This window comes from Montipora capricornis, chromosome 4 (assembly GCF_036669925.1).
Source record: "Montipora capricornis isolate CH-2021 chromosome 4, ASM3666992v2, whole genome shotgun sequence".
Classification (NCBI taxonomy): Eukaryota; Metazoa; Cnidaria; class Anthozoa; order Scleractinia; family Acroporidae; genus Montipora; species Montipora capricornis.
In genome coordinates this window covers 46,703,137-46,710,282 of record NC_090886.1, presented here as the reverse complement: position 1 = coordinate 46,710,282, position 7,146 = coordinate 46,703,137, and the positions used below count along the sequence as shown (strand labels likewise).

At 38.3% G+C, this 7,146-nt stretch overlaps 1 pseudogene; it reads left to right on the top strand.

The window, feature by feature from the left end:
- Positions 1–1,324: 1,324 nt before the first annotated feature.
- LOC138046768 (uncharacterized) overlaps positions 1,325–7,146 on the top strand; it is a 20,279-nt pseudogene continuing 14,457 nt past the window's right edge.

Sequence of the window (7,146 nt, the reverse complement as noted above, 5' to 3'; positions counted from 1 at the left end):
GGGGCGGGGACTCGATATATCCCTGGGTGGGGAGGTGCAGCGCGGCCCCTCATACCCTGACCCTGTTTAAGACAGAATTTCGATTTTTGTTACCCTGTTTAAGACTGTTTAATGTGCCTGGTATCAATGCCAAAGTCAACGGAAGTCAATATTACTTAACAAGAGCTTGTAAAAATTTTATTGATAAATCGATATCCTGATTAAGACAAAAAACGATAAATTCGATACCCTGTTTAAGACAAAAATCCCGAAAAACCCTGGCTTGCCGCACGTCCCCATTAAGCCCTTATAAGGTAGTACCCCTCCCCCCCCGGGTATGTATGTAAGTATTGGAAGTTTTCACGTGACGTCATCGTCGCCATGTTAGTGGACGCATAGTTAGTAGAGATCTCTCATTAGCTGCCTTTGTTCGTCCACCAGAAGGCATACATTTCTCTATTGTTATTGGTGTCTCCAAAGGTTTGTTGAAAAGGTCCTATTCCGTGGCAAAAGAATTCGTTACGCTATTTTGGAAATTATTGATCGGACACCTCTTTTGTTTCGAGCAGTTGTATACAATCTAATTATTCTTTTCCCAAACATTCGCAGTTTTTCGTCGGCAGCTGTCCGGATTTCGTGAAAAAATGTCCACCATGCCATTTTTCCAGTTTTGAGCATTTCAAAAGGTACCAAATTAAAATCTATTCAACTCCCCTCTCGAGTATCGGTCTTGCAGATAAGCAATTTTCGCAGGTTTCTTAATTAAAAACGCCCACAGAATATATTTAATAGATAATTGACCACATGACTGCGAAAAAGTGTTTCTATTTCTTTTTGGCTTGGGGTAATGATGACGCAAAAGACGCATCAGACATCAACCCTGCGATAAGTGCTAATTATTTCAATTTGATAGCGAAGGAGTACGGCAATTGCGTTGATAATTTCCCCATTCAATCAAGATTAATGGAGCTCTCGGAGATTTTTTTTTTGCACTCTGTTTCATCCATTAATGGAATCACGTAATGGACTAATTATATCTCTTTCTTGAAGGAAACCCAATACAACAGGGCTTGACCTTGGTGTGTCATGTTAAAACTTCACTAAACGTCACGTTGCCTTGTTACACCAAAATAATGATATATTTACTTAAACCAAGAGGAACGATAAACAAATGCATGTTAAGGACCGGCCGCGAAGTATTTAAAGAACGGATGAGCGCCGCTTGAGATCGATGTCTAAAACCGTGTTTTTTTCACGACCAAATATGACACAGTTTACCAGTCAACTTGAACGTTAAGCAGACCCTTAAAGGTTTCAAGTTCGAAATGCAAAAATATGTCGACCCTGGCGTTTTCACAAAGTTGCGAGAGGTTACGTACGAAAATTTTATTGTTTGCTTTGATATCATCCAATAAGAGAGATTTAAAGTGACTAGTATGTCATATTAACAATTGATGTTTTGTACACCCGAAGCGTGCGATCATAAGTATGGAAAACAACTATCTTTAGAATTGTAAACAAAGCAGTCACGAACGGCTGCAATAAATGCAGGTTTATGAATGTTTTATCGATACCACGTTTAACGTCGTGCGCGCGTCTCAAGGTTTTGCAAGGGTGTACTGATGTCGTTTCCATGAACACAGCCGAAGCGTCGAAGCGGCAAAAATCAGCTAAGGGACATGCAGTTAGTGCGTTATCAGTGACCCGGCGAATAGTGTACAAAACCATCAGAAGCAAACCAATCGACATTTACGTTTGCGAGTGATATTCTGATTATTAACAAATACAAAAGTGGTGGAAAGATGGCGGATCGCAGCAAAGATAGATCAGGTACTTCCGACAGATGTATGGCGGCTATGAAAGAAGATCTGGCCGCATGGATGTCGAGTATCTTGAGTTTGGTGATCACGGTAGAGACGCTGTTGGAAGATTTAGAGACAGGAGTTGTTTTGTGCAGACTAGCTAACACGATTCAGCGCACAGGCGAGGAATTTCTCGGCAAAAACCCATCCATACCTCGAAATATGTTTCCACCTTGCGGCGTTACCTATAAGGAAAGGACTGCTTTTCGTGGCTCGTTTATTGCAAGGGATAACGTCGCAAACTTTATCCGATGGTGTCGCGAACTTGGAGTATCAGACGTTATTATGTTTGAGACTGAAGATCTCGTTCTTCACAAGAACGAGAAATCTGTTATTCTGACATTAATGGATGTGGCGCGAATAAGTGTAAAATTTGGCTTAGAACCATCAGATCTGGTGAGAATGGAGAATGAAATCGACCAAGAGATTGAACAGCAACCCGCAGACGAAATTATGGAGGAACCCATGATTCGGTTAAAAAAGGAACACAAATCACACAGCCTAGATGATCTTGTGAGTATATGCGATATAAGAGGTCGTTTCAGCTAGAAAATAAAATGTCAATAAATTATAGAGTTTTTATTGAATGATTCAAGTGAACAAGTACAGAGCGAAAAAGAAAAAAGAATCGCTCAGCATGGAATATAATACTTATGACACCAGTCCAGCACTATCTATGAAATATGTACTAGAACACCATTATTTAAATTAGTCTTGTCTGACAGTTTCAATTTTATCATATAGAGTTTTCATCAGAAGTCCATTGTGCTTGATTTCCCTGCCTGTTTGCATGACAAAAAGGAGTAACTTTTCTTGTTGTCCGCAAAGATTTTAGATTTGCGATTGTTGAAAATTTTATTGACAGTCGATCGGAACAGAAACATTTTACCGGTCGAACCACAGTCCTGGCTACAACCAGAAACAGAATGTTATCCTCAAAATTCAGTTTTAATCTCTGGTTCTCTTTTTGAGAAAGCAAACACCTCACATGTTTAATATGAAGATCGTTGATGTGAAAAATAAGGTATGAGAAAAAAAGGTAATAAAGCAAATCGATCTAAATCCTTTTAAAGCGAGGGGTTTAAGAAATGCAAATCTATCGTTTCAAGTAGACAAAAGCGATCCTGCTTTACATATAAATTCGTCATGATTGATTTCATGGAAATTAAATTATATTGTGGATAGATAATATGAAGATCGATGACTCAATTTTGCACAAACCAAATTCTTTTTAGCTTTAATTGCACACCGAAATCAAAAGTGTGCCCTCTATATTTTTGTTGTAAGCTAAAATTAAAACTAAGCAGGTCTTTATTTATACAGTGGCACGTGTTTTTTTCCGTCGGAGAGTAAATTATTGTTACATGGTGAGGCCGTGCATTTTTCCCTGCATTTTTATCCTTTTTTTCAAACACACAGCTTTTCCCCGAGATGTTTTATTAAAAGTTATTCAAACAATTTAAGAGCAGAAAAAAATGTCTGTTTCTCATATTGGTGAATTTAAAATGCTCGACGGAAAAAAAATTCAGTGAGGTAACGACCAATATTCACCGATGTAAGTGATCTTTGGAACTCACCTGGTAGGTGAGATAAAATGCATGAAATGGCTTTGCTTTGAAAAATTTGATCTCTTGAAGGTCTTGTAGAGCAATGTTAGTTAATTTTTGGCACAAACCACTAGAAATTTATAGTAATAGCAGTTTTACGGTATTTTTTTCGGCAGGCCGAAAATATCCCAAGTAAAATTGAAACAACAGAAAACGATAAGTGGCACAGCTAAATCGTTCAAAATTTGAAAAGAATCATCTATGTTGTCGAAAACAGATTTCCATAGAAGCACTGTAATTCCCCAAGTGTCATTTGCTTATCCCTCCAGAAGGAGATTACTGATTATTACAGTGTTCATGCAAAGTGACCGTGTCAGCATAGCCACGTGCACCAAAATCCTGACAACTGACATGCCGATCCTTTCCTTAACATTTTATGTTATTATTTGCTACCTAACTCAGTTTTCAAGTTCTATATTTAAGATTCTTCGGCAGAATTTTAATTTAAGCTCCGTTTGAATATGAAAACAACGTTTTTTATTGATCACGAAAGAAAGCATTTTGAAAACCAAACAAACAAAAAAAACAACAACACATACACGAATCAAAGTAAAATGTGAGTTTATATTTTTGATGCCTTGTGTTCATCTTGTCTTGCTCTTAGACAAAATTATAGATACTTAATTAGTTCTCTTTTGTGCTGAGGATAAATATTTTTCCCCAGGATATGCGTTTGCTTAATTACCGATGACATTTCGTAGTATTTTAATCTCACTGAAATGCTATTGGCACATTTCTAAACTTCTTCGATGTTATGAAACTCGACGATGCATCCGTCAGCAATTGTATTAAAGTTGTTTATGTAATCCCTTTATCCTTTTTTGGTTTCTAAATCTTGTTTTAACATAAGATTACGTTACTCATTCCACTTACTCTCAACATTTTCAGACGTCGAGTAATAGTAGCCTTCATTTTTGAAAACTAATGATTTGTTTAGTTTGAAAACAAAGTTTTAAATGTTTGCAAAAACTATACCGAGCCAACCTTGTTGTCTCAGATTACGCACGAGTTTATTCTCCTCAATCACCGGTATTTTACGCATTTGCCGAGAACTTCGATGCACGCATGCCTTGTAACTTTCAAAAAGCAATTTTCAAAGAACATCTAGTGTAGTGTCTACTACTATTGTTGTAGGAGGCCACTTTGATCGGGGCTAACAGATTTACACTGAATTGACATGCAGGTTTATCAAGTACTGGAGCAGTGCACATGCCCAGTGCGGTTTCCAGTGTTGCGCGTTGCAGAAGGAAAGTACCGAATGGGAGAAAGCAAAAATCTGATATTTGTCAGGGTAAGGAAGTTGCAATGCATACTCTTGTTTTTATTGGTCATAATTGTCACGGTGTATGAGAGTCAATAAAATACAGTAAAAGGAATTAACTCTCGATATTTTCTCAAGCGTGGCAGAAATCTTGAAGACAATGATACCAAGAAAATGGTTGACCGAGATGAGAATCCATACTTTGAAGATATAGTGAATCTGATTAGGATGTGGATTAAATAACTTTCTTTACGAGGCATACAACAGCATCTTAGGTCATTTAAGGCTATCTTAAGTTAAATAAATTCAGAAGCCAGGCTAGTATGCTTATGATTCTTTTCTTTCAGGTAATGCGAAAACACGTTATGGTAAGAGTCGGTGGAGGCTGGGACACTCTGGAAAGATACTTCGACAAACACGATCCATGCAAAATGTCAGGTGAGGTCGAATGCCAGGAAATTTTATGGAAGAATCTGCTCAATTTTAAATATTCGAACCCCATAAGTAGCATAACCCCGTAAGTAGTATGAAGTCATAGGAAATAGAAAAGAGCAGCGTAGCCCCTCATTGATTTTGCTGTCGATTGCATCTGTTACAATGTTTTTTTCCCACTCAAACAACAGATCACAATGTTTTTTTCCCACTCAACAGACAAGCAAAGAAGAAACTCTGTCAAGTCACCGAGGTCACGCAGTGGGAGCGATGCGATTGGTCGATCTCCGAGCTCCTTGAGTATTTCAAGTACTGATAGTCATGACTCGGGAGGCCTGCCTGTATCACACGGGCGCACAGCATCCTGGTCTTCATCCCAAAATCACGCTTTTCAGGTTTGTATAAACATATCTTATTCTGATATGTTGAATACAGATCTTCCCAAACAGCAATTTTAGAGAACACAGCACAGATTGTTTGCGTAAAATAGTGATTTTTTGAAAAACAAACTCCTCCCCAATGCCTCACTCGGTTAAAATTTGAAAGTTACCACCTAATATGTTATTATTATATTTTAGGTTTCTGGACGATATTTTCGTTATTTGGACTGAAGGTTCAGATAAACTGAAAGTATTTGTCGATTATCTCATAACCTTCATCCCACCATTAAATTCACTTGTTCGCATTCCCTCACAAATATTTCATTCCTTGATGTGATGGTCTCACTCAAGGATGGTCTCATAGAAACCGATCTTTACACTAAACCCACTGACAAACACCAATATTTACTCATCTCCTCATGCCACCCCACCCACACTAAACGTTCCATTCCATATAGCCTTGCACTTCGCCTTCGACGCATATGCTCCGACAATGACACTTACAAACAACGCTGTAAGGAACTTATGGACTATCTCGTCAACCGAGGTTACGAACTTAATTTCCTTAAAACCCAGATACGACGTGCTTCTGACATTTCCCGGAACGACGCTCTTAAACCCAAACTAAACAACAGACAGATACTGTTCCGTTCGTCCATTACCTATAACCCCGCTTTACCTAACATATCCCGTATAATTCACAAACACTCAAACGTGCTTTATTCATCTGGTCGCTGTAAAAATGTTTTTACTAATCTCCCTTTAGTAGCCTACCGGCGTTGTAAAAACATTAGTGACATTCTAGTTAGAGCTAAATTGCCGGAACCTACTTACAACCGACCAATCTGGGCCTCCATCCGGCTCGTTTCGGTGCAATAAAACTAGTTGCACCGCCTGTCCTTTTATTGAGGATGGCCGTAATCCATATACTTTTTATAGTACTGGACAAACCTTCAAAATCAAATCACAAATTACTTGTGAAACCCCTAATGTAATTTACATGATTCAGTGCACTAAATGTAATCTTCAGTACATCGGAGAGACCAAACGTCGTCTTAAAGACCGCTTTAATGAACATCAGGCGACCTATTATAAGCCCCTTTTGTAGTTATACCCCCACTGCGGTTTCACGACACTTCCTGACCAGTGGTCACGCGGAGGATCACATGATCCTTATACCGCTCGAACAACTACACACTAGTCGTGACTCCATCAGAAAGGCTCGTGAGGCATTCCTCATACACAGAGGAAAAACAATGGAGCCTGCAGGCCTTAACAGAAGAGATGAAATGTAATTTAGTTTAGCTACCTTTTAATTTTCTTTTGTTTTTTCATCTTGTTATCATGTATTATTCTCTCTCCTCTTTTTTATGCATTTCCGTTTTTATAACACATCACGTAGCATTTTTATGTCATTTCCGGTAAATATAAAGATCTTGTTTACTAGCATTTATCCCATTCAATAAACCTTGAAGAAGGCTGGTGTTGGCCAGCCGAAATATTGCAAGCAACCAAACGCCTATGTTCACGTTGTCTTGACGCAACCTTTGCAGGGATATTTTCTATTTTAAAGTTTTTTTTATGGTGTGGTCACGATCTATTTTGATCCACGTAGAGCAAGTTTT